The 24337-nt window shown below is 48.7% G+C and overlaps 25 non-coding genes across 25 annotated transcripts; 17 read left to right on the top strand and 8 right to left on the bottom strand.

Annotated features, from left to right (window-relative positions):
• Positions 1–950: 950 nt before the first annotated feature.
• Trnap-ugg (transfer RNA proline (anticodon UGG)) lies at positions 951–1022 on the top strand. The gene has a single exon. It is a non-coding gene; the product is annotated as a tRNA-Pro (tRNA).
• Positions 1023–1658: 636 nt separating this feature from the next.
• Positions 1659–1731, bottom strand: Trnav-uac (transfer RNA valine (anticodon UAC)). The gene has a single exon. It is a non-coding gene; the product is annotated as a tRNA-Val (tRNA).
• A 221-nt stretch (positions 1732–1952) lies between these two features.
• Positions 1953–2024, top strand: Trnap-cgg (transfer RNA proline (anticodon CGG)). The gene has a single exon. It is a non-coding gene; the product is annotated as a tRNA-Pro (tRNA).
• Positions 2025–3814: 1790 nt separating this feature from the next.
• On the top strand, positions 3815–3886 carry Trnap-ugg (transfer RNA proline (anticodon UGG)). Its single transcript has one exon. It is a non-coding gene; the product is annotated as a tRNA-Pro (tRNA).
• A 636-nt stretch (positions 3887–4522) lies between these two features.
• Positions 4523–4595, bottom strand: Trnav-uac (transfer RNA valine (anticodon UAC)). The gene has a single exon. It is a non-coding gene; the product is annotated as a tRNA-Val (tRNA).
• A 221-nt stretch (positions 4596–4816) lies between these two features.
• Positions 4817–4888, top strand: Trnap-cgg (transfer RNA proline (anticodon CGG)). The gene has a single exon. It is a non-coding gene; the product is annotated as a tRNA-Pro (tRNA).
• A 1790-nt stretch (positions 4889–6678) lies between these two features.
• Positions 6679–6750, top strand: Trnap-ugg (transfer RNA proline (anticodon UGG)). Its single transcript has one exon. It is a non-coding gene; the product is annotated as a tRNA-Pro (tRNA).
• A 636-nt stretch (positions 6751–7386) lies between these two features.
• Trnav-uac (transfer RNA valine (anticodon UAC)) lies at positions 7387–7459 on the bottom strand. The gene has a single exon. It is a non-coding gene; the product is annotated as a tRNA-Val (tRNA).
• A 221-nt stretch (positions 7460–7680) lies between these two features.
• On the top strand, positions 7681–7752 carry Trnap-cgg (transfer RNA proline (anticodon CGG)). The gene has a single exon. It is a non-coding gene; the product is annotated as a tRNA-Pro (tRNA).
• A 1790-nt stretch (positions 7753–9542) lies between these two features.
• Positions 9543–9614, top strand: Trnap-ugg (transfer RNA proline (anticodon UGG)). The gene has a single exon. It is a non-coding gene; the product is annotated as a tRNA-Pro (tRNA).
• Positions 9615–10250: 636 nt separating this feature from the next.
• Positions 10251–10323, bottom strand: Trnav-uac (transfer RNA valine (anticodon UAC)). The gene has a single exon. It is a non-coding gene; the product is annotated as a tRNA-Val (tRNA).
• A 221-nt stretch (positions 10324–10544) lies between these two features.
• Positions 10545–10616, top strand: Trnap-cgg (transfer RNA proline (anticodon CGG)). Its single transcript has one exon. It is a non-coding gene; the product is annotated as a tRNA-Pro (tRNA).
• A 1790-nt stretch (positions 10617–12406) lies between these two features.
• Positions 12407–12478, top strand: Trnap-ugg (transfer RNA proline (anticodon UGG)). The gene has a single exon. It is a non-coding gene; the product is annotated as a tRNA-Pro (tRNA).
• Positions 12479–13114: 636 nt separating this feature from the next.
• On the bottom strand, positions 13115–13187 carry Trnav-uac (transfer RNA valine (anticodon UAC)). Its single transcript has one exon. It is a non-coding gene; the product is annotated as a tRNA-Val (tRNA).
• Positions 13188–13408: 221 nt separating this feature from the next.
• Trnap-cgg (transfer RNA proline (anticodon CGG)) lies at positions 13409–13480 on the top strand. Its single transcript has one exon. It is a non-coding gene; the product is annotated as a tRNA-Pro (tRNA).
• A 1790-nt stretch (positions 13481–15270) lies between these two features.
• Positions 15271–15342, top strand: Trnap-ugg (transfer RNA proline (anticodon UGG)). The gene has a single exon. It is a non-coding gene; the product is annotated as a tRNA-Pro (tRNA).
• Positions 15343–15978: 636 nt separating this feature from the next.
• Trnav-uac (transfer RNA valine (anticodon UAC)) lies at positions 15979–16051 on the bottom strand. Its single transcript has one exon. It is a non-coding gene; the product is annotated as a tRNA-Val (tRNA).
• A 221-nt stretch (positions 16052–16272) lies between these two features.
• Positions 16273–16344, top strand: Trnap-cgg (transfer RNA proline (anticodon CGG)). The gene has a single exon. It is a non-coding gene; the product is annotated as a tRNA-Pro (tRNA).
• Positions 16345–18134: 1790 nt separating this feature from the next.
• Trnap-ugg (transfer RNA proline (anticodon UGG)) lies at positions 18135–18206 on the top strand. The gene has a single exon. It is a non-coding gene; the product is annotated as a tRNA-Pro (tRNA).
• Positions 18207–18842: 636 nt separating this feature from the next.
• On the bottom strand, positions 18843–18915 carry Trnav-uac (transfer RNA valine (anticodon UAC)). The gene has a single exon. It is a non-coding gene; the product is annotated as a tRNA-Val (tRNA).
• Positions 18916–19136: 221 nt separating this feature from the next.
• Positions 19137–19208, top strand: Trnap-cgg (transfer RNA proline (anticodon CGG)). The gene has a single exon. It is a non-coding gene; the product is annotated as a tRNA-Pro (tRNA).
• A 1790-nt stretch (positions 19209–20998) lies between these two features.
• Trnap-ugg (transfer RNA proline (anticodon UGG)) lies at positions 20999–21070 on the top strand. Its single transcript has one exon. It is a non-coding gene; the product is annotated as a tRNA-Pro (tRNA).
• Positions 21071–21706: 636 nt separating this feature from the next.
• Positions 21707–21779, bottom strand: Trnav-uac (transfer RNA valine (anticodon UAC)). Its single transcript has one exon. It is a non-coding gene; the product is annotated as a tRNA-Val (tRNA).
• Positions 21780–22000: 221 nt separating this feature from the next.
• On the top strand, positions 22001–22072 carry Trnap-cgg (transfer RNA proline (anticodon CGG)). The gene has a single exon. It is a non-coding gene; the product is annotated as a tRNA-Pro (tRNA).
• A 1790-nt stretch (positions 22073–23862) lies between these two features.
• Trnap-ugg (transfer RNA proline (anticodon UGG)) lies at positions 23863–23934 on the top strand. The gene has a single exon. It is a non-coding gene; the product is annotated as a tRNA-Pro (tRNA).
• The last annotated feature ends 403 nt before the right edge of the window (positions 23935–24337 follow it).

Here is a 24337-nt window from a genome sequence, read left to right as displayed (position 1 = left end):
CCAGATTATCGTTGCTGCACGGAATGATTGTTAAAGCACCGACGGCTTCAGAGTTCGTCTTCTCCAACGTTTGCTTTTGCAGTACATTCCGCAATCTTTTCGTTATGAGTCGTCTGTTTCGGTTTCCCGATGTAGTTTTGCTCACAGCTCCCGACTTCTCTTAACTCCGAGCCACCACTAGCCGAAAATTCCGCACTGCAGTCTGGTCAATCTGCAGAGCTCGATAAGAGCATCGCGGTGGTTCCTGAGCTAATGACACGGCCGTATCTGTAGTTGTTCCCAGATGTCTCCCACAGCAACGGCCTCCCGGACGCCTGCATTACAGGAGTACGCCACTACTCCCAGCCATACAATTGCATTTGAAAGCAGAATAACATGAGCTACAGAGCAACTCCGATTTTTGTGTCTGACCTACTTCTAATGATACTGTGGTCGGTTTACTTACTACTATCGCTGCTGGACGAAGCAGACCAGTTGAAAGCCACACGGTATTCTTGTAAAGAACAGGTAATGGAAATTTAGGTAAAACGATATCAAAAAAATTTGCGTGGTGGAGCGACACATACAGTTGGCTCTTCGTAGATGATCATTGCTGCACGGAATAATTCTTAAGGCACAGACGCCTTCAGGAGTCGTGTTTGGAAGTTTTGCTTGCAGTATATTCCGCTATCTTTTCGTTATGAGTTGGTGTTTCGGATTCCCGGTGTTCTTTTGTTTAGTGCATTTGCCTTCCCTTGACACTGAGAAACCACATGACGAAAGTGAAACACCACCGTCTGTTCATCTGCAGAGCGCGATGAAATTATTCACTCTACATTCATTGCCTTTAATATTCTTTCCATCAGTGGTGGGCGCTGCCTTCAGAAAGCGCTTTTCTTCCTGATTTACATGAAAGTTTGTGTTCCTCGGAGGTGGACTGCTTGGGATTACCTTCACTGCTAGCAGCAGGTGGCTCGTTGGTCTAGGGGTATGATTCCTGCTTTGGTTGCAGGAGGTCCCGGGTTCAAATCCCGGACGAGCCCTACCATTTTGACCGTGCTGAAGAGTAGGTGTAGCTCACCCACGTTTGTAGCTCTGCAATGAAGAACAGATGCGTGCCGCAGCACGCTGTGTGTGGCCCTACGGTCATGAAGGGACCGTTTGATATGGCAAGAATCTGATACCAGTAAATTACATAGGTCGATTTCTGTAGAAGAGCCGACAGTAATCTTGCATGCTACGGAAAACAAAGGTTGTCTTTGCAGAACGTGTGCACCGTGATTGGAGACGAAGCTCAATCGTGGAGCAGTCTACCTTCATCTGATTAGCGACAACGTCAACCAAAGCGTGGGATACAAGACTGAGCGTAGTTAAGAGTTTCTCACTATTAGTTACGTTCACGCTTCAAGAGAGTTGTGACAAGGCGAGTGCAAAGAGCTCAGGAAAGCCAGTATGAAGCGAACTTGAAGTAGTCTTGAAGAAATGGATACTAAATTTTGCCGGCCAGAATGGGGCTACGAGCGTTCTGAGTTACTGAATACCGGTGCACTATGGGAGCAAGAGCATTTGACAGTAAAATAACGCGATATCGGTGTAGCACACGACATTTATTATCCCTGCATACGCATACGTGACGTTATCTCGGAAATGGAATCCGAAAACGGGTTTAAAAAAAGTCGTGCTTCCGCCCGGGATCGAACCGGGGACCTTCTGCGTGTAAAGCAGACGTGATAACCGCTACACCACGGAAACGACGGTTTTGCCGTTGTACTACCTGGAAAACCGTAGTTCCAACAGATTTTTCCTGCGTAAGCAAGGGCATCGGCTACGAGCTCCGTCCGATTCTAGAAGTTGCTTTAGTAAAAGACAACGATAAAAACAATCAAACCGCAACAGCCAGGGAGAAAGCTGGGTGAGCAGTAGCTCTGCACGGTGATACCAGGAACGGAGGCGTTACTCATGTGCATCGAGAAGGCTCGTTGGTCTCGGGGTATGATCCCTGCTTCGGGTGCAGGAGGTCCCGGGTTCAAATCCCGGACGAGCCCTTGCGTTTCGTGCAAACGTGTGGCGACTACTGGCATGCCGGCGGCTGTTCCGCGCATTTCCAGCCCTCCAGGTAAGCACAAAAACCAAGTAGCCGCTTCTGAAAGAGTTTCATGTATCATTTGATCCATCTGCAGCCTGGTGGTTGGACGTTTGAAATTGATTTAAATGTTCACCGTAGAGATTGTAGCAAGTGTCTTGTTGAGTGCGACAAAAATGTGTTTCCGCCCGGAATCGAACCGGTGACGTTCTGCGTGTTGGCAGACGTGATAACCGCTACACCACGGAAACTGCTACGCTGTGAGCTCCACATGTGACACAACTTGAGGACGATCGCAACTTTGGCGTAAAAATCACTTTGCGGAAACGCACAATGCAGGAATTTCGCATTCGTACCTAACAATCGACAGCACCCTTGCCTGTCTGAATGCCACCATGAATAAGAGCCCAAGAAGTCGTCGGCAATGAACGCGGCCGAGTCCTCGGTAGCATCAGCTACTCTTGCTTTCCGTAAGAGCTACCGCCAATTCGCGCAGTCGCTATTGCAAATGATGTCACCAAAAGCAATCACTTCGTTAGCGGCAAGGAGCCCGGGCCCAGCGGTAGCTCTACATGGAGGCACCATCAGCCCCAACAGGCCGCCGCTGGCGCGCCGGCGCCCGGACCCGCGACCCCTAATGACGTTGCAGTCGATGTATTTCTTAATATCGCTTTTCGAAGAAGCAAGCCAGGTGTAAATCACACAGTATTTTACTGATGATCTGGAAACGCATATTTAGAACAAGTAGAACATTATATAAAATTTTGTTGTGTGCTCGAGCGGTACCCACCCTTCGCTCTTCCCAGATTATCGTTGCTACACGGAATGATTGTTAAAGCACCGACGGCTTCAGAGTTCGTCTTCTCCAACGTTTGCTTTTGCAGTACATTCCGCAATCTTTTCGTTATGAGTCGTCTGTTTAGGTTTCCCGATGTAGTTTTGCTCACAGCTCCCGACATCTCTTAACCCCGAGCCACCACTAGCCGAAAATTCCGCACTGCAGTCTGGTCAATCTGCAGAGCTCGATAAGAGCATCGCGGTCGTTCCTGAGCTAATGACACGGCCGTATCTGTAGTTGTTCCCAGATGTCTCTCACAGCAGCGGCCTCCCGGACGCCTGCATTACAGGAGTACGCCACTACTCCCAGCCATACAATTGCATTTGAAAGCAGAATAACATGAGCTACAGAGCAACTCCGATTTTTGTGTCTGACCTACTTCTAATGATACTGTGGTCGGTTTACTTACTACTATCGCTGCTGGACGAAGCAGACCAGTTGAAAGCCACACGGTATTCTTGTAAAGAACAGGTAATGGAAATTTAGGTAAAACTATATCAAAAAAATTTGCGTGGTGGAGCGACACATACAGTTGGCTCTTCGTAGATGATCATTGCTGCACGGAATAATTCTTAAGGCACAGACGCCTTCAGGAGTCGTGTTTGGAAGTTTTGCTTGCAGTATATTCCGCTATCTTTTCGTTATGAGTTGGTGTTTCGGATTCCCGGTGTTCTTTTGTTTAGTGCATTTGCCTTCCCTTGACACTGAGAAACCACATGACGAAAGTGAAACACCACCGTCTGTTCATCTGCAGAGCGCGATGAAATTATTCACTCTACATTCATTGCCTTTAATATTCTTTCCATCAGTGGTGGGCGCTGCCTTCAGAAAGCGCTTTTCTTCCTGATTTACATGAAAGTTTGTGTTCCTCGGAGGTGGACTGCTTGGGATTACCTTCACTGCTAGCAGCAGGTGGCTCGTTGGTCTAGGGGTATGATTCCTGCTTTGGGTGCAGGAGGTCCTGGGTTCAAATCCCGTACGAGCCCTACCATTTTGACCGTGCTGAAGAGTAGGTGTAGCTCACCCACGTTTGTAGCTCTGCAATGAAGAACAGATGCGTGCCGCAGCACGCTGTGTGTGGCATTACGGTCATGAAGGGACCGTTTGATATGGCAAGAATCTGATACCAGTAAATTACATAGGTCGATTTCTGTAGAAGAGCCGACAGTAATCTTGCATGCTACGGAAAAAAAAGGTTGTCTTTGCAGAACGTGTGCACCGTGATTGGAGACGAAGCTCAATCGTGGAGCAGTCTACCTTCATCTGATTAGCGACAACGTCAACCAAAGCGTGGGATACAAGACTGAGCGTAGTTAAGAGTTTCTCACTATTAGTTACGTTCACGCTTCAAGAGAGTTGTGACAAGGCGAGTGCAAAGAGCTCAGGAAAGCCAGTATGAAGCGAACTTGAAGTAGTCTTGAAGAAATGGATACTAAATTTTGCCGGCCAGAATGGGGCTACGAGCGTTCTGAGTTACTGAATACCGGTGCACTATGGGAGCAAGAGCATTTGACAGTAAAATAACGCGATATCGGTGTAGCACACGACATTTATTATCCCTGCATACGCATACGTGACGTTATCTCGGAAATGGAATCCGAAAACGGGTTTAAAAAAAGTCGTGCTTCCGCTCGAGATCGAACCGGGGACCTTCTGCGTGTAAAGCAGACGTGATAACCGCTACACCACGGAAACGACGGTTTTGCCGTTGTACTACCTGGAAAACCGTAGTTCCAACAGATTTTTCCTGCGTAAGCAAGGGCATCGGCTACGAGCTCCGTCCGATTCTAGAAGTTGCTATAGTAAAAGACAACGATAAAAACAATCAAACCGCAACAGCCAGGGAGAACGCTGGGTGAGCAGTAGCTCTGCACGGTGATACCAGGAACGGAGGCGTTACTCATGTGCATCGAGAAGGCTCGTTGGTCTCGGGGTATGATCCCTGCTTCGGGTGCAGGAGGTCCCGGGTTCAAATCCCGGACGAGCCCTTGCGTTTCGTGCAAACGTGTGGCGACTACTGGCATGCCGGCGGCTGTTCCGCGCATTTCCAGCCCTCCAGGTAAGCACAAAAACCAAGTAGCCGCTTCTGAAAGAGTTTCATGTATCATTTGATCCATCTGCAGCCTGGTGGTTGGACGTTTGAAATTGATTTAAATGTTCACCGTAGAGATTGTAGCAAGTGTCTTGTTGAGTGCGACAAAAATGTGTTTCCGCCCGGAATCGAACCGGTGACGTTCTGCGTGTTGGCAGACGTGATAACCGCTACACCACGGAAACTGCTACGCTGTGAGCTCCACATGTGACACAACTTGAGGACGATCGCAACTTTGGCGTAAAAATCACTTTGCGGAAACGCACAATGCAGGAATTTCGCATTCGTACCTAACAATCGACAGCACCCTTGCCTGTCTGAATGCCACCATGAATAAGAGCCCAAGAAGTCGTCGGCAATGAACGCGGCCGAGTCCTCGGTAGCATCAGCTACTCTTGCTTTCCGTAAGAGCTACCGCCAATTCGCGCAGTCGCTATTGCAAATGATGTCACCAAAAGCAATCACTTCGTTAGCGGCAAGGAGCCCGGGCCCAGCGGTAGCTCTACATGGAGGCACCATCAGCCCCAACAGGCCGCCGCTGGCGCGCCGGCGCCCGGACCCGCGACCCCTAATGACGTTGCAGTCGATGTATTTCTTAATATCGCTTTTCGAAGAAGCAAGCCAGGTGTAAATCACACAGTATTTTACTGATGATCTGGAAACGCATATTTAGAACAAGTAGAACATTATATAAAATTTTGTTGTGTGGTCGAGCGGTACCCACCCTTCGCTCTTCCCAGATTATCGTTGCTACACGGAATGATTGTTAAAGCACCGACGGCTTCAGAGTTCGTCTTCTCCAACGTTTGCTTTTGCAGTACATTCCGCAATCTTTTCGTTATGAGTCGTCTGTTTAGGTTTCCCGATGTAGTTTTGCTCACAGCTCCCGACTTCTCTTAACCCCGAGCCACCACTAGCCGAAAATTCCGCACTGCAGTCTGGTCAATCTGCAGAGCTCGATAAGAGCATCGCGGTCGTTCCTGAGCTAATGACACGGCCGTATCTGTAGTTGTTCCCAGATGTCTCCCACAGCAGCGGCCTCCCGGACGCCTGCATTACAGGAGTACGCCACTACTCCCAGCCATACAATTGCATTTGAAAGCAGAATAACATGAGCTACAGAGCAACTCCGATTTTTGTGTCTGACCTACTTCTAATGATACTGTGGTCGGTTTACTTACTACTATCGCTGCTGGACGAAGCAGACCAGTTGAAAGCCACACGGTATTCTTGTAAAGAACAGGTAATGGAAATTTAGGTAAAACGATATCAAAAAAATTTGCGTGGTGGAGCGACACATACAGTTGGCTCTTCGTAGATGATCATTGCTGCACGGAATAATTCTTAAGGCACAGACGCCTTCAGGAGTCGTGTTTGGAAGTTTTGCTTGCAGTATATTCCGCTATCTTTTCGTTATGAGTTGGTGTTTCGGATTCCCGGTGTTCTTTTGTTTAGTGCATTTGCCTTCCCTTGACACTGAGAAACCACATGACGAAAGTGAAACACCACCGTCTGTTCATCTGCAGAGCGCGATGAAATTATTCACTCTACATTCATTGCCTTTAATATTCTTTCCATCAGTGGTGGGCGCTGCCTTCAGAAAGCGCTTTTCTTCCTGATTTACATGAAAGTTTGTGTTCCTCGGAGGTGGACTGCTTGGGATTACCTTCACTGCTAGCAGCAGGTGGCTCGTTGGTCTAGGGGTATGATTCCTGCTTTGGGTGCAGGAGGTCCTGGGTTCAAATCCCGTACGAGCCCTACCATTTTGACCGTGCTGAAGAGTAGGTGTAGCTCACCCACGTTTGTAGCTCTGCAATGAAGAACAGATGCGTGCCGCAGCACGCTGTGTGTGGCATTACGGTCATGAAGGGACCGTTTGATATGGCAAGAATCTGATACCAGTAAATTACATAGGTCGATTTCTGTAGAAGAGCCGACAGTAATCTTGCATGCTACGGAAAACAAAGGTTGTCTTTGCAGAACGTGTGCACCGTGATTGGAGACGAAGCTCAATCGTGGAGCAGTCTACCTTCATCTGATTAGCGACAACGTCAACCAAAGCGTGGGATACAAGACTGAGCGTAGTTAAGAGTTTCTCACTATTAGTTACGTTCACGCTTCAAGAGAGTTGTGACAAGGCGAGTGCAAAGAGCTCAGGAAAGCCAGTATGAAGCGAACTTGAAGTAGTCTTGAAGAAATGGATACTAAATTTTGCCGGCCAGAATGGGGCTACGAGCGTTCTGAGTTACTGAATACCGGTGCACTATGGGAGCAAGAGCATTTGACAGTAAAATGAGGCGATATCGGTGTAGCACACGACATTTATTATCCCTGCATACGCATACGTGACGTTATCTCGGAAATGGAATCCGAAAACGGGTTTAAAAAAAGTCGTGCTTCCGCTCGGGATCGAACCGGGGACCTTCTGCGTGTAAAGCAGACGTGATAACCGCTACACCACGGAAACGACGGTTTTGCCGTTGTACTACCTGGAAAACCGTAGTTCCAACAGATTTTTCCTGCGTAAGCAAGGGCATCGGCTACGAGCTCCGTCTGATTCTAGAAGTTGCTATAGTAAAAGACAACGATAAAAACAATCAAACCGCAACAGCCAGGGAGAACGCTGGGTGAGCAGTAGCTCTGCACGGTGATACCAGGAACGGAGGCGTTACTCATGTGCATCGAGAAGGCTCGTTGGTCTCGGGGTATGATCCCTGCTTCGGGTGCAGGAGGTCCCGGGTTCAAATCCCGGACGAGCCCTTGCGTTTCGTGCAAACGTGTGGCGACTACTGGCATGCCGGCGGCTGTTCCGCGCATTTCCAGCCCTCCAGGTAAGCACAAAAACCAAGTAGCCGCTTCTGAAAGAGTTTCATGTATCATTTGATCCATCTGCAGCCTGGTGGTTGGACGTTTGAAATTGATTTAAATGTTCACCGTAGAGATTGTAGCAAGTGTCTTGTTGAGTGCGACAAAAATGTGTTTCCGCCCGGAATCGAACCGGTGACGTTCTGCGTGTTGGCAGACGTGATAACCGCTACACCACGGAAACTGCTACGCTGTGAGCTCCACATGTGACACAACTTGAGGACGATCGCAACTTTGGCGTAAAAATCACTTTGCGGAAACGCACAATGCAGGAATTTCGCATTCGTACCTAACAATCGACAGCACCCTTGCCTGTCTGAATGCCACCATGAATAAGAGCCCAAGAAGTCGTCGGCAATGAACGCGGCCGAGTCCTCGGTAGCATCAGCTACTCTTGCTTTCCGTAAGAGCTACCGCCAATTCGCGCAGTCGCTATTGCAAATGATGTCACCAAAAGCAATCACTTCGTTAGCGGCAAGGAGCCCGGGCCCAGCGGTAGCTCTACATGGAGGCACCATCAGCCCCAACAGGCCGCCGCTGGCGCGCCGGCGCCCGGACCCGCGACCCCTAATGACGTTGCAGTCGATGTATTTCTTAATATCGCTTTTCGAAGAAGCAAGCCAGGTGTAAATCACACAGTATTTTACTGATGATCTGGAAACGCATATTTAGAACAAGTAGAACATTATATAAAATTTTGTTGTGTGGTCGAGCGGTACCCACCCTTCGCTCTTCCCAGATTATCGTTGCTACACGGAATGATTGTTAAAGCACCGACGGCTTCAGAGTTCGTCTTCTCCAACGTTTGCTTTTGCAGTACATTCCGCAATCTTTTCGTTATGAGTCGTCTGTTTAGGTTTCCCGATGTAGTTTTGCTCACAGCTCCCGACTTCTCTTAACCCCGAGCCACCACTAGCCGAAAATTCCGCACTGCAGTCTGGTCAATCTGCAGAGCTCGATAAGAGCATCGCGGTCGTTCCTGAGCTAATGACACGGCCGTATCTGTAGTTGTTCCCAGATGTCTCCCACAGCAGCGGCCTCCCGGACGCCTGCATTACAGGAGTACGCCACTACTCCCAGCCATACAATTGCATTTGAAAGCAGAATAACATGAGCTACAGAGCAACTCCGATTTTTGTGTCTGACCTACTTCTAATGATACTGTGGTCGGTTTACTTACTACTATCGCTGCTGGACGAAGCAGACCAGTTGAAAGCCACACGGTATTCTTGTAAAGAACAGGTAATGGAAATTTAGGTAAAACGATATCAAAAAAATTTGCGTGGTGGAGCGACACATACAGTTGGCTCTTCGTAGATGATCATTGCTGCACGGAATAATTCTTAAGGCACAGACGCCTTCAGGAGTCGTGTTTGGAAGTTTTGCTTGCAGTATATTCCGCTATCTTTTCGTTATGAGTTGGTGTTTCGGATTCCCGGTGTTCTTTTGTTTAGTGCATTTGCCTTCCCTTGACACTGAGAAACCACATGACGAAAGTGAAACACCACCGTCTGTTCATCTGCAGAGCGCGATGAAATTATTCACTCTACATTCATTGCCTTTAATATTCTTTCCATCAGTGGTGGGCGCTGCCTTCAGAAAGCGCTTTTCTTCCTGATTTACATGAAAGTTTGTGTTCCTCGGAGGTGGACTGCTTGGGATTACCTTCACTGCTAGCAGCAGGTGGCTCGTTGGTCTAGGGGTATGATTCCTGCTTTGGGTGCAGGAGGTCCTGGGTTCAAATCCCGTACGAGCCCTACCATTTTGACCGTGCTGAAGAGTAGGTGTAGCTCACCCACGTTTGTAGCTCTGCAATGAAGAACAGATGCGTGCCGCAGCACGCTGTGTGTGGCATTACGGTCATGAAGGGACCGTTTGATATGGCAAGAATCTGATACCAGTAAATTACATAGGTCGATTTCTGTAGAAGAGCCGACAGTAATCTTGCATGCTACGGAAAACAAAGGTTGTCTTTGCAGAACGTGTGCACCGTGATTGGAGACGAAGCTCAATCGTGGAGCAGTCTACCTTCATCTGATTAGCGACAACGTCAACCAAAGCGTGGGATACAAGACTGAGCGTAGTTAAGAGTTTCTCACTATTAGTTACGTTCACGCTTCAAGAGAGTTGTGACAAGGCGAGTGCAAAGAGCTCAGGAAAGCCAGTATGAAGCGAACTTGAAGTAGTCTTGAAGAAATGGATACTAAATTTTGCCGGCCAGAATGGGGCTACGAGCGTTCTGAGTTACTGAATACCGGTGCACTATGGGAGCAAGAGCATTTGACAGTAAAATGAGGCGATATCGGTGTAGCACACGACATTTATTATCCCTGCATACGCATACGTGACGTTATCTCGGAAATGGAATCCGAAAACGGGTTTAAAAAAAGTCGTGCTTCCGCTCGGGATCGAACCGGGGACCTTCTGCGTGTAAAGCAGACGTGATAACCGCTACACCACGGAAACGACGGTTTTGCCGTTGTACTACCTGGAAAACCGTAGTTCCAACAGATTTTTCCTGCGTAAGCAAGGGCATCGGCTACGAGCTCCGTCTGATTCTAGAAGTTGCTATAGTAAAAGACAACGATAAAAACAATCAAACCGCAACAGCCAGGGAGAACGCTGGGTGAGCAGTAGCTCTGCACGGTGATACCAGGAACGGAGGCGTTACTCATGTGCATCGAGAAGGCTCGTTGGTCTCGGGGTATGATCCCTGCTTCGGGTGCAGGAGGTCCCGGGTTCAAATCCCGGACGAGCCCTTGCGTTTCGTGCAAACGTGTGGCGACTACTGGCATGCCAGCGGCTGTTCCGCGCATTTCCAGCCCTCCAGGTAAGCACAAAAACCAAGTAGCCGCTTCTGAAAGAGTTTCATGTATCATTTGAGCCATCTGCAGCCTGGTGGTTGGACGTTTGAAATTGATTTAAATGTTCACCGTAGAGATTGTAGCAAGTGTCTTGCTGAGTGCGACAAAAATGTGTTTCCGCCCGGAATCGAACCGGTGACGTTCTGCGTGTTGGCAGACGTGATAACCGCTACACCACGGAAACTGCTACGCTGTGAGCTCCACATGTGACACAACTTGAGGACGATCGCAACTTTGGCGTAAAAATCACTTTGCGGAAACGCACAATGCAGGAATTTCGCATTCGTACCTAACAATCGACAGCACCCTTGCCTGTCTGAATGCCACCATGAATAAGAGCCCAAGAAGTCGTCGGCAATGAACGCGGCCGAGTCCTCGGTAGCATCAGCTACTCTTGCTTTCCGTAAGAGCTACCGCCAATTCGCGCAGTCGCTATTGCAAATGATGTCACCAAAAGCAATCACTTCGTTAGCGGCAAGGAGCCCGGGCCCAGCGGTAGCTCTACATGGAGGCACCAGCAGCCCCGACAGGCCGCCGCTGGCGCGCCGGCGCCCGGACCCGCGACCCCTAATGACGTTGCAGTCGATGTATTTCTTAATATCGCTTTTCGAAGAAGCAAGCCAGGTGTAAATCACACAGTATTTTACTGATGATCTGGAAACGCAAATTTAGAACAAGTAGAACATTATATAAAATTTTGTTGTGTGGTCGAGCGGTACCCACCCTTCGCTCTTCCCAGATTATCGTTGCTGCACGGAATGATTGTTAAAGCACCGACGGCTTCAGAGTTCGTCTTCTCCAACGTTTGCTTTTGCAGTACATTCCGCAATCTTTTCGTTATGAGTCGTCTGTTTCGGTTTCCCCATGTAGTTTTGCTCACAGCTCCCGACTTCTCTTAACCCCGAGCCACCACTAGCCGAAAATTCCGCACTGCAGTCTGGTCAATCTGCAGAGCTCGATAAGAGCATCGCGGTGGTTCCTGAGCTAATGACACGGCCGTATCTGTAGTTGTTCCCAGATGTCTCCCACAGCAACGGCCTCCCGGACGCCTGCATTACAGGAGTACGCCACTACTCCCAGCCATACAATTGCATTTGAAAGCAGAATAACATGAGCTACAGAGCAACTCCGATTTTTGTGTCTGACCTACTTCTAATGATACTGTGGTCGGTTTACTTACTACTATCGCTGCTGGACGAAGCAGACCAGTTGAAAGCCACACGGTATTCTTGTAAAGAACAGGTAATGGAAATTTAGGTAAAACGATATCAAAAAAATTTGCGTGGTGGAGCGACACATACAGTTGGCTCTTCGTAGATGATCATTGCTGCACGGAATAATTCTTAAGGCACAGACGCCTTCAGGAGTCGTGTTTGGAAGTTTTGCTTGCAGTATATTCCGCTATCTTTTCGTTATGAGTTGGTGTTTCGGATTCCCGGTGTTCTTTTGTTTAGTGCATTTGCCTTCCCTTGACACTGAGAAACCACATGACGAAAGTGAAACACCACCGTCTGTTCATCTGCAGAGCGCGATGAAATTATTCACTCTACATTCATTGCCTTTAATATTCTTTCCATCAGTGGTGGGCGCTGCCTTCAGAAAGCGCTTTTCTTCCTGATTTACATGAAAGTTTGTGTTCCTCGGAGGTGGACTGCTTGGGATTACCTTCACTGCTAGCAGCAGGTGGCTCGTTGGTCTAGGGGTATGATTCCTGCTTTGGGTGCAGGAGGTCCCGGGTTCAAATCCCGGACGAGCCCTACCATTTTGACCGTGCTGAAGAGTAGGTGTAGCTCACCCACGTTTGTAGCTCTGCAATGAAGAACAGATGCGTGCCGCAGCACGCTGTGTGTGGCATTACGGTCATGAAGGGACCGTTTGATATGGCAAGAATCTGATACCAGTAAATTACATAGGTCGATTTCTGTAGAAGAGCCGACAGTAATCTTGCATGCTACGGAAAACAAAGGTTGTCTTTGCAGAACGTGTGCACCGTGATTGGAGACGAAGCTCAATCGTGGAGCAGTCTACCTTCATCTGATTAGCGACAACGTCAACCAAAGCGTGGGATACAAGACTGAGCGTAGTTAAGAGTTTCTCACTATTAGTTACGTTCACGCTTCAAGAGAGTTGTGACAAGGCGAGTGCAAAGAGCTCAGGAAAGCCAGTATGAAGCGAACTTGAAGTAGTCTTGAAGAAATGGATACTAAATTTTGCCGGCCAGAATGGGGCTACGAGCGTTCTGAGTTACTGAATACCGGTGCACTATGGGAGCAAGAGCATTTGACAGTAAAATAACGCGATATCGGTGTAGCACACGACATTTATTATCCCTGCATACGCATACGTGACGTTATCTCGGAAATGGAATCCGAAAACGGGTTTAAAAAAAGTCGTGCTTCCGCCCGGGATCGAACCGGGGACCTTCTGCGTGTAAAGCAGACGTGATAACCGCTACACCACGGAAACGACGGTTTTGCCGTTGTACTACCTGGAAAACCGTAGTTCCAACAGATTTTTCCTGCGTAAGCAAGGGCATCGGCTACGAGCTCCGTCCGATTCTAGAAGTTGCTATAGTAAAAGACAACGATAAAAACAATCAAACCGCAACAGCCAGGGAGAACGCTGGGTGAGCAGTAGCTCTGCACGGTGATACCAGGAACGGAGGCGTTACTCATGTGCATCGAGAAGGCTCGTTGGTCTCGGGGTATGATCCCTGCTTCGGGTGCAGGAGGTCCCGGGTTCAAATCCCGGACGAGCCCTTGCGTTTCGTGCAAACGTGTGGCGACTACTGGCATGCCGGCGGCTGTTCCGCGCATTTCCAGCCCTCCAGGTAAGCACAAAAACCAAGTAGCCGCTTCTGAAAGAGTTTCATGTATCATTTGAGCCATCTGCAGCCTGGTGGTTGGACGTTTGAAATTGATTTAAATGTTCACCGTAGAGATTGTAGCAAGTGTCTTGCTGAGTGCGACAAAAATGTGTTTCCGCCCGGAATCGAACCGGTGACGTTCTGCGTGTTGGCAGACGTGATAACCGCTACACCACGGAAACTGCTACGCTGTGAGCTCCACATGTGACACAACTTGAGGACGATCGCAACTTTGGCGTAAAAATCACTTTGCGGAAACGCACAATGCAGGAATTTCGCATTCGTACCTAACAATCGACAGCACCCTTGCCTGTCTGAATGCCACCATGAATAAGAGCCCAAGAAGTCGTCGGCAATGAACGCGGCCGAGTCCTCGGTAGCATCAGCTACTCTTGCTTTCCGTAAGAGCTACCGCCAATTCGCGCAGTCGCTATTGCAAATGATGTCACCAAAAGCAATCACTTCGTTAGCGGCAAGGAGCCCGGGCCCAGCGGTAGCTCTACATGGAGGCACCAGCAGCCCCGACAGGCCGCCGCTGGCGCGCCGGCGCCCGGACCCGCGACCCCTAATGACGTTGCAGTCGATGTATTTCTTAATATCGCTTTTCGAAGAAGCAAGCCAGGTGTAAATCACACAGTATTTTACTGATGATCTGGAAACGCAAATTTAGAACAAGTAGAACATTATATAAAATTTTGTTGTGTGGTCGAGCGGTACCCACCCTTCGCTCTTCCCAGATTATCGTTGCTGCACGGAATGATTGTTAAAGCACCGACGGCTTCAGAGTTCGTCTTCTCCAACGTTTGCTTTTGCAGTACATTCCGCAATCTTTTCGTTATGAGTCGTCTGTTTCGGTTTCCCCATGTAGTTTTGCTCACAGCTCCCGACTTCTCTTAACCCCGAGCCACCACTAGCCGAAAATTCCGCACTGCAGTCTGGTCAATCTGCAGAGCTCGATAAGAGCATCGCGGTGGTTCCTGAGCTAATGACACGGCCGTATCTGTAGTTGTTCCCAGATGTCTCCCACAGCAACGGCCTCCCGGACGCCTGCATTACAGGAGTACGCCACTACTCCCAGCCATACAATTGCATTTGAAAGCAGAATAACATGAGCTACAGAGCAACTCCGATTTTTGTGTCTGACCTACTTCTAATGATACTGTGGTCGGTTTACTTACTACTATCGCTGCTGGACGAAGCAGACCAGTTGAAAGCCACACGGTATTCTTGTAAAGAACAGGTAATGGAAATTTAGGTAAAACGATATCAAAAAAATTTGCGTGGTGGAGCGACACATACAGTTGGCTCTTCGTAGATGATCATTGCTGCACGGAATAATTCTTAAGGCACAGACGCCTTCAGGAGTCGTGTTTGGAAGTTTTGCTTGCAGTATATTCCGCTATCTTTTCGTTATGAGTTGGTGTTTCGGATTCCCGGTGTTCTTTTGTTTAGTGCATTTGCCTTCCCTTGACACTGAGAAACCACATGACGAAAGTGAAACACCACCGTCTGTTCATCTGCAGAGCGCGATGAAATTATTCACTCTACATTCATTGCCTTTAATATTCTTTCCATCAGTGGTGGGCGCTGCCTTCAGAAAGCGCTTTTCTTCCTGATTTACATGAAAGTTTGTGTTCCTCGGAGGTGGACTGCTTGGGATTACCTTCACTGCTAGCAGCAGGTGGCTCGTTGGTCTAGGGGTATGATTCCTGCTTTGGGTGCAGGAGGTCCCGGGTTCAAATCCCGGACGAGCCCTACCATTTTGACCGTGCTGAAGAGTAGGTGTAGCTCACCCACGTTTGTAGCTCTGCAATGAAGAACAGATGCGTGCCGCAGCACGCTGTGTGTGGCATTACGGTCATGAAGGGACCGTTTGATATGGCAAGAATCTGATACCAGTAAATTACATAGGTCGATTTCTGTAGAAGAGCCGACAGTAATCTTGCATGCTACGGAAAACAAAGGTTGTCTTTGCAGAACGTGTGCACCGTGATTGGAGACGAAGCTCAATCGTGGAGCAGTCTACCTTCATCTGATTAGCGACAACGTCAACCAAAGCGTGGGATACAAGACTGAGCGTAGTTAAGAGTTTCTCACTATTAGTTACGTTCACGCTTCAAGAGAGTTGTGACAAGGCGAGTGCAAAGAGCTCAGGAAAGCCAGTATGAAGCGAACTTGAAGTAGTCTTGAAGAAATGGATACTAAATTTTGCCGGCCAGAATGGGGCTACGAGCGTTCTGAGTTACTGAATACCGGTGCACTATGGGAGCAAGAGCATTTGACAGTAAAATAACGCGATATCGGTGTAGCACACGACATTTATTATCCCTGCATACGCATACGTGACGTTATCTCGGAAATGGAATCCGAAAACGGGTTTAAAAAAAGTCGTGCTTCCGCCCGGGATCGAACCGGGGACCTTCTGCGTGTAAAGCAGACGTGATAACCGCTACACCACGGAAACGACGGTTTTGCCGTTGTACTACCTGGAAAACCGTAGTTCCAACAGATTTTTCCTGCGTAAGCAAGGGCATCGGCTACGAGCTCCGTCCGATTCTAGAAGTTGCTATAGTAAAAGACAACGATAAAAACAATCAAACCGCAACAGCCAGGGAGAACGCTGGGTGAGCAGTAGCTCTGCACGGTGATACCAGGAACGGAGGCGTTACTCATGTGCATCGAGAAGGCTCGTTGGTCTCGGGGTATGATCCCTGCTTCGGGTGCAGGAGGTCCCGGGTTCAAATCCCGGACGAGCCCTTGCGTTTCGTGCAAACGTGTGGCGACTACTGGCATGCCGGCGGCTGTTCCGCGCATTTCCAGCCCTCCAGGTAAGCACAAAAACCAAGTAGCCGCTTCTGAAAGAGTTTCATGTATCATTTGAGCCATCTGCAGCCTGGTGGTTGGACGTTTGAAATTGATTTAAATGTTCACCGTAGAGATTGTAGCAAGTGTCTTGCTGAGTGCGACAAAAATGTGTTTCCGCCCGGAATCGAACCGGTGACGTTCTGCGTGTTGGCAGACGTGATAACCGCTACACCACGGAAACTGCTACGCTGTGAGCTCCACATGTGACACAACTTGAGGACGATCGCAACTTTGGCGTAAAAATCACTTTGCGGAAACGCACAATGCAGGAATTTCGCATTCGTACCTAACAATCGACAGCACCCTTGCCTGTCTGAATGCCACCATGAATAAGAGCCCAAGAAGTCGTCGGCAATGAACGCGGCCGAGTCCTCGGTAGCATCAGCTACTCTTGCTTTCCGTAAGAGCTACCGCCAATTCGCGCAGTCGCTATTGCAAATGATGTCACCAAAAGCAATCACTTCGTTAGCGGCAAGGAGCCCGGGCCCAGCGGTAGCTCTACATGGAGGCACCAGCAGCCCCGACAGGCCGCCGCTGGCGCGCCGGCGCCCGGACCCGCGATCCCTAATGACGTTGCAGTCGATGTATTTCTTAATATCGCTTTTCGAAGAAGCAAGCCAGGTGTAAATCACACAGTATTTTACTGATGATCTGGAAACGCAAATTTAGAACAAGTAGAACATTATATAAAATTTTGTTGTGTGGTCGAGCGGTACCCACCCTTCGCTCTTCCCAGATTATCGTTGCTGCACGGAATGATTGTTAAAGCACCGACGGCTTCAGAGTTCGTCTTCTCCAACGTTTGCTTTTGCAGTACATTCCGCAATCTTTTCGTTATGAGTCGTCTGTTTCGGTTTCCCCATGTAGTTTTGCTCACAGCTCCCGACTTCTCTTAACCCCGAGCCACCACTAGCCGAAAATTCCGCACTGCAGTCTGGTCAATCTGCAGAGCTCGATAAGAGCATCGCGGTGGTTCCTGAGCTAATGACACGGCCGTATCTGTAGTTGTTCCCAGATGTCTCCCACAGCAACGGCCTCCCGGACGCCTGCATTACAGGAGTACGCCACTACTCCCAGCCATACAATTGCATTTGAAAGGAGAATAACATGAGCTACAGAGCAACTCCGATTTTTGTGTCTGACCTACTTCTAATGATACTGTGGTCGGTTTACTTACTACTATCGCTGCTGGACGAAGCAGACCAGTTGAAAGCCACACGGTATTCTTGTAAAGAACAGGTAATGGAAATTTAGGTAAAACGATATCAAAAAAATTTGCGTGGTGGAGCGACACATACAGTTGGCTCTTCGTAGATGATCATTGCTGCACGGAATAATTCTTAAGGCACAGACGCCTTCAGGAGTCGTGTTTGGAAGTTTTGCTTGCAGTATATTCCGCTATCTTTTCGTTATGAGTTGGTGTTTCGGATTCCCGGTGTTCTTTTGTTTAGTGCATTTGCCTTCCCTTGACACTGAGAAACCACATGACGAAAGTGAAACACCACCGTCTGTTCATCTGCAGAGCGCGATGAAATTATTCACTCTACATTCATTGCCTTTAATATTCTTTCCATCAGTGGTGGGCGCTGCCTTCAGAAAGCGCTTTTCTTCCTGATTTACATGAAAGTTTGTGTTCCTCGGAGGTGGACTGCTTGGGATTACCTTCACTGCTAGCAGCAGGTGGCTCGTTGGTCTAGGGGTATGATTCCTGCTTTGGGTGCAGGAGGTCCCGGGTTCAAATCCCGGACGAGCCCTACCATTTTGACCGTGCTGAAGAGTAGGTGTAGCTCACCCACGTTTGTAGCTCTGCAATGAAGAACAGATGCGTGCCGCAGCACGCTGTGTGTGGCATTACGGTCATGAAGGGACCGTTTGATATGGCAAGAATCTGATACCAGTAAATTACATAGGTCGATTTCTGTAGAAGAGCCGACAGTAATCTTGCATGCTACGGAAAACAAAGGTTGTCTTTGCAGAACGTGTGCACCGTGATTGGAGACGAAGCTCAATCGTGGAGCAGTCTACCTTCATCTGATTAGCGACAACGTCAACCAAAGCGTGGGATACAAGACTGAGCGTAGTTAAGAGTTTCTCACTATTAGTTACGTTCACGCTTCAAGAGAGTTGTGACAAGGCGAGTGCAAAGAGCTCAGGAAAGCCAGTATGAAGCGAACTTGAAGTAGTCTTGAAGAAATGGATACTAAATTTTGCCGGCCAGAATGGGGCTACGAGCGTTCTGAGTTACTGAATACCGGTGCACTATGGGAGCAAGAGCATTTGACAGTAAAATAACGCGATATCGGTGTAGCACACGACATTTATTATCCCTGCATACGCATACGTGACGTTATCTCGGAAATGGAATCCGAAAACGGGTTTAAAAAAAGTCGTGCTTCCGCCCGGGATCGAACCGGGGACCTTCTGCGTGTAAAGCAGACGTGATAACCGCTACACCACGGAAACGACGGTTTTGCCGTTGTACTACCTGGAAAACCGTAGTTCCAACAGATTTTTCCTGCGTAAGCAAGGGCATCGGCTACGAGCTCCGTCCGATTCTAGAAGTTGCTATAGTAAAAGACAACGATAAAAACAATCAAACCGCAACAGCCAGGGAGAACGCTGGGTGAGCAGTAGCTCTGCACGGTGATACCAGGAACGGAGGCGTTACTCATGTGCATCGAGAAGGCTCGTTGGTCTCGGGGTATGATCCCTGCTTCGGGTGCAGGAGGTCCCGGGTTCAAATCCCGGACGAGCCCTTGCGTTTCGTGCAAACGTGTGGCGACTACTGGCATGCCGGCGGCTGTTCCGCGCATTTCCAGCCCTCCAGGTAAGCACAAAAACCAAGTAGCCGCTTCTGAAAGAGTTTCATGTATCATTTGAGCCATCTGCAGCCTGGTGGTTGGACGTTTGAAATTGATTTAAATGTTCACCGTAGAGATTGTAGCAAGTGTCTTGCTGAGTGCGACAAAAATGTGTTTCCGCCCGGAATCGAACCGGTGACGTTCTGCGTGTTGGCAGACGTGATAACCGCTACACCACGGAAACTGCTACGCTGTGAGCTCCACATGTGACACAACTTGAGGACGATCGCAACTTTGGCGTAAAAATCACTTTGCGGAAACGCACAATGCAGGAATTTCGCATTCGTACCTAACAATCGACAGCACCCTTGCCTGTCTGAATGCCACCATGAATAAGAGCCCAAGAAGTCGTCGGCAATGAACGCGGCCGAGTCCTCGGTAGCATCAGCTACTCTTGCTTTCCGTAAGAGCTACCGCCAATTCGCGCAGTCGCTATTGCAAATGATGTCACCAAAAGCAATCACTTCGTTAGCGGCAAGGAGCCCGGGCCCAGCGGTAGCTCTACATGGAGGCACCAGCAGCCCCGACAGGCCGCCGCTGGCGCGCCGGCGCCCGGACCCGCGATCCCTAATGACGTTGCAGTCGATGTATTTCTTAATATCGCTTTTCGAAGAAGCAAGCCAGGTGTAAATCACACAGTATTTTACTGATGATCTGGAAACGCAAATTTAGAACAAGTAGAACATTATATAAAATTTTGTTGTGTGGTCGAGCGGTACCCACCCTTCGCTCTTCCCAGATTATCGTTGCTGCACGGAATGATTGTTAAAGCACCGACGGCTTCAGAGTTCGTCTTCTCCAACGTTTGCTTTTGCAGTACATTCCGCAATCTTTTCGTTATGAGTCGTCTGTTTCGGTTTCCCCATGTAGTTTTGCTCACAGCTCCCGACTTCTCTTAACCCCGAGCCACCACTAGCCGAAAATTCCGCACTGCAGTCTGGTCAATCTGCAGAGCTCGATAAGAGCATCGCGGTGGTTCCTGAGCTAATGACACGGCCGTATCTGTAGTTGTTCCCAGATGTCTCCCACAGCAACGGCCTCCCGGACGCCTGCATTACAGGAGTACGCCACTACTCCCAGCCATACAATTGCATTTGAAAGGAGAATAACATGAGCTACAGAGCAACTCCGATTTTTGTGTCTGACCTACTTCTAATGATACTGTGGTCGGTTTACTTACTACTATCGCTGCTGGACGAAGCAGACCAGTTGAAAGCCACACGGTATTCTTGTAAAGAACAGGTAATGGAAATTTAGGTAAAACGATATCAAAAAAATTTGCGTGGTGGAGCGACACATACAGTTGGCTCTTCGTAGATGATCATTGCTGCACGGAATAATTCTTAAGGCACAGACGCCTTCAGGAGTCGTGTTTGGAAGTTTTGCTTGCAGTATATTCCGCTATCTTTTCGTTATGAGTTGGTGTTTCGGATTCCCGGTGTTCTTTTGTTTAGTGCATTTGCCTTCCCTTGACACTGAGAAACCACATGACGAAAGTGAAACACCACCGTCTGTTCATCTGCAGAGCGCGATGAAATTATTCACTCTACATTCATTGCCTTTAATATTCTTTCCATCAGTGGTGGGCGCTGCCTTCAGAAAGCGCTTTTCTTCCTGATTTACATGAAAGTTTGTGTTCCTCGGAGGTGGACTGCTTGGGATTACCTTCACTGCTAGCAGCAGGTGGCTCGTTGGTCTAGGGGTATGATTCCTGCTTTGGGTGCAGGAGGTCCCGGGTTCAAATCCCGGACGAGCCCTATCATTTTGACCGTGCTGAAGAGTAGGTGTAGCTCACCCACGTTTGTAGCTCTGCAATGAAGAACAGATGCGTGCCGCAGCACGCTGTGTGTGGCATTACGGTCATGAAGGGACCGTTTGATATGGCAAGAATCTGATACCAGTAAATTACATAGGTCGATTTCTGTAGAAGAGCCGACAGTAATCTTGCATGCTACGGAAAACAAAGGTTGTCTTTGCAGAACGTGTGCACCGTGATTGGAGACGAAGCTCAATCGTGGAGCAGTCTACCTTCATCTGATTAGCGACAACGTCAACCAAAGCGTGGGATACAAGACTGAGCGTAGTTAAGAGTTTCTCACTATTAGTTACGTTCACGCTTCAAGAGAGTTGTGACAAGGCGAGTGCAAAGAGCTCAGGAAAGCCAGTATGAAGCGAACTTGAAGTAGTCTTGAAGAAATGGATACTAAATTTTGCCGGCCAGAATGGGGCTACGAGCGTTCTGAGTTACTGAATACCGGTGCACTATGGGAGCAAGAGCATTTGACAGTAAAATAACGCGATATCGGTGTAGCACACGACATTTATTATCCCTGCATACGCATACGTGACGTTATCTCGGAAATGGAATCCGAAAACGGGTTTAAAAAAAGTCGTGCTTCCGCCCGGGATCGAACCGGGGACCTTCTGCGTGTAAAGCAGACGTGATAACCGCTACACCACGGAAACGACGGTTTTGCCGTTGTACTACCTGGAAAACCGTAGTTCCAACAGATTTTTCCTGCGTAAGCAAGGGCATCGGCTACGAGCTCCGTCCGATTCTAGAAGTTGCTATAGTAAAAGACAACGATAAAAACAATCAAACCGCAACAGCCAGGGAGAACGCTGGGTGAGCAGTAGCTCTGCACGGTGATACCAGGAACGGAGGCGTTACTCATGTGCATCGAGAAGGCTCGTTGGTCTCGGGGTATGATCCCTGCTTCGGGTGCAGGAGGTCCCGGGTTCAAATCCCGGACGAGCCCTTGCGTTTCGTGCAAACGTGTGGCGACTACTGGCATGCCGGCGGCTGTTCCGCGCATTTCCAGCCCTCCAGGTAAGCACAAAAACCAAGTAGCCGCTTCTGAAAGAGTTTCATGTATCATTTGAGCCATCTGCAGCCTGGTGGTTGGACGTTTGAAATCGATTTAAATGTTCACCGTAGAGATTGTAGCAAGTGTCTTGTTGAGTGCGACAAAAATGTGTTTCCGCCCGGAATCGAACCGGTGACGTTCTGCGTGTTGGCAGACGTGATAACCGCTACACCACGGAAACTGCTACGCTGTGAGCTCCACATGTGACACAACTTGAGGACGATCGCAACTTTGGCGTAAAAATCACTTTGCGGAAACGCACAATGCAGGAATTTCGCATTCGTACCTAACAATCGACAGCACCCTTGCCTGTCTGAATGCCACCATGAATAAGAGCCCAAGAAGTCGTCGGTAATGAACGCGGCCGAGTCCTCGGTAGCATCAGCTACTCTTGCTTTCCGTAAGAGCTACCGCCAATTCGCGCAGTCGCTATTGCAAATGATGTCACCAAAAGCAATCACTTCGTTAGCGGCAAGGAGCCCGGGCCCAGCGGTAGCTCTACATGGAGGCACCAGCAGCCCCGACAGGCCGCCGCTGGCGCGCCGGCGCCCGGACCCGCGATCCCTAATGACGTTGCAGTCGATGTATTTCTTAATATCGCTTTTCGAAGAAGCAAGCCAGGTGTAAATCACACAGTATTTTACTGATGATCTGGAAACGCAAATTTAGAACAAGTAGAACATTATATAAAATTTTGTTGTGTGGTCGAGCGGTACCCACCCTTCGCTCTTCCCAGATTATCGTTGCTGCACGGAATGATTGTTAAAGCACCGACGGCTTCAGAGTTCGTCTTCTCCAACGTTTGCTTTTGCAGTACATTCCGCAATCTTTTCGTTATGAGTCGTCTGTTTCGGTTTCCCCATGTAGTTTTGCTCACAGCTCCCGACTTCTCTTAACCCCGAGCCACCACTAGCCGAAAATTCCGCACTGCAGTCTGGTCAATCTGCAGAGCTCGATAAGAGCATCGCGGTGGTTCCTGAGCTAATGACACGGCCGTATCTGTAGTTGTTCCCAGATGTCTCCCACAGCAACGGCCTCCCGGACGCCTGCATTACAGGAGTACGCCACTACTCCCAGCCATACAATTGCATTTGAAAGGAGAATAACATGAGCTACAGAGCAACTCCGATTTTTGTGTCTGACCTACTTCTAATGATACTGTGGTCGGTTTACTTACTACTATCGCTGCTGGACGAAGCAGACCAGTTGAAAGCCACACGGTATTCTTGTAAAGAACAGGTAATGGAAATTTAGGTAAAACGATATCAAAAAAATTTGCGTGGTGGAGCGACACATACAGTTGGCTCTTCGTAGATGATCATTGCTGCACGGAATAATTCTTAAGGCACAGACGCCTTCAGGAGTCGTGTTTGGAAGTTTTGCTTGCAGTATATTCCGCTATCTTTTCGTTATGAGTTGGTGTTTCGGATTCCCGGTGTTCTTTTGTTTAGTGCATTTGCCTTCCCTTGACACTGAGAAACCACATGACGAAAGTGAAACACCACCGTCTGTTCATCTGCAGAGCGCGATGAAATTATTCACTCTACATTCATTGCCTTTAATATTCTTTCCATCAGTGGTGGGCGCTGCCTTCAGAAAGCGCTTTTCTTCCTGATTTACATGAAAGTTTGTGTTCCTCGGAGGTGGACTGCTTGGGATTACCTTCACTGCTAGCAGCAGGTGGCTCGTTGGTCTAGGGGTATGATTCCTGCTTTGGGTGCAGGAGGTCCCGGGTTCAAATCCCGGACGAGCCCTATCATTTTGACCGTGCTGAAGAGTAGGTGTAGCTCACCCACGTTTGTAGCTCTGCAATGAAGAACAGATGCGTGCCGCAGCACGCTGTGTGTGGCATTACGGTCATGAAGGGACCGTTTGATATGGCAAGAATCTGATACCAGTAAATTACATAGGTCGATTTCTGTAGAAGAGCCGACAGTAATCTTGCATGCTACGGAAAACAAAGGTTGTCTTTGCAGAACGTGTGCACCGTGATTGGAGACGAAGCTCAATCGTGGAGCAGTCTACCTTCATCTGATTAGCGACAACGTCAACCAAAGCGTGGGATACAAGACTGAGCGTAGTTAAGAGTTTCTCACTATTAGTTACGTTCACGCTTCAAGAGAGTTGTGACAAGGCGAGTGCAAAGAGCTCAGGAAA

Source organism: Schistocerca gregaria, chromosome 2 (genome assembly GCF_023897955.1).
Source record: "Schistocerca gregaria isolate iqSchGreg1 chromosome 2, iqSchGreg1.2, whole genome shotgun sequence".
In the NCBI taxonomy this organism is placed as follows: domain Eukaryota; kingdom Metazoa; phylum Arthropoda; class Insecta; order Orthoptera; family Acrididae; genus Schistocerca; species Schistocerca gregaria.
Note: the sequence above shows the minus strand (reverse complement) of the source record. Positions and strands in the feature narration are given on the sequence as shown.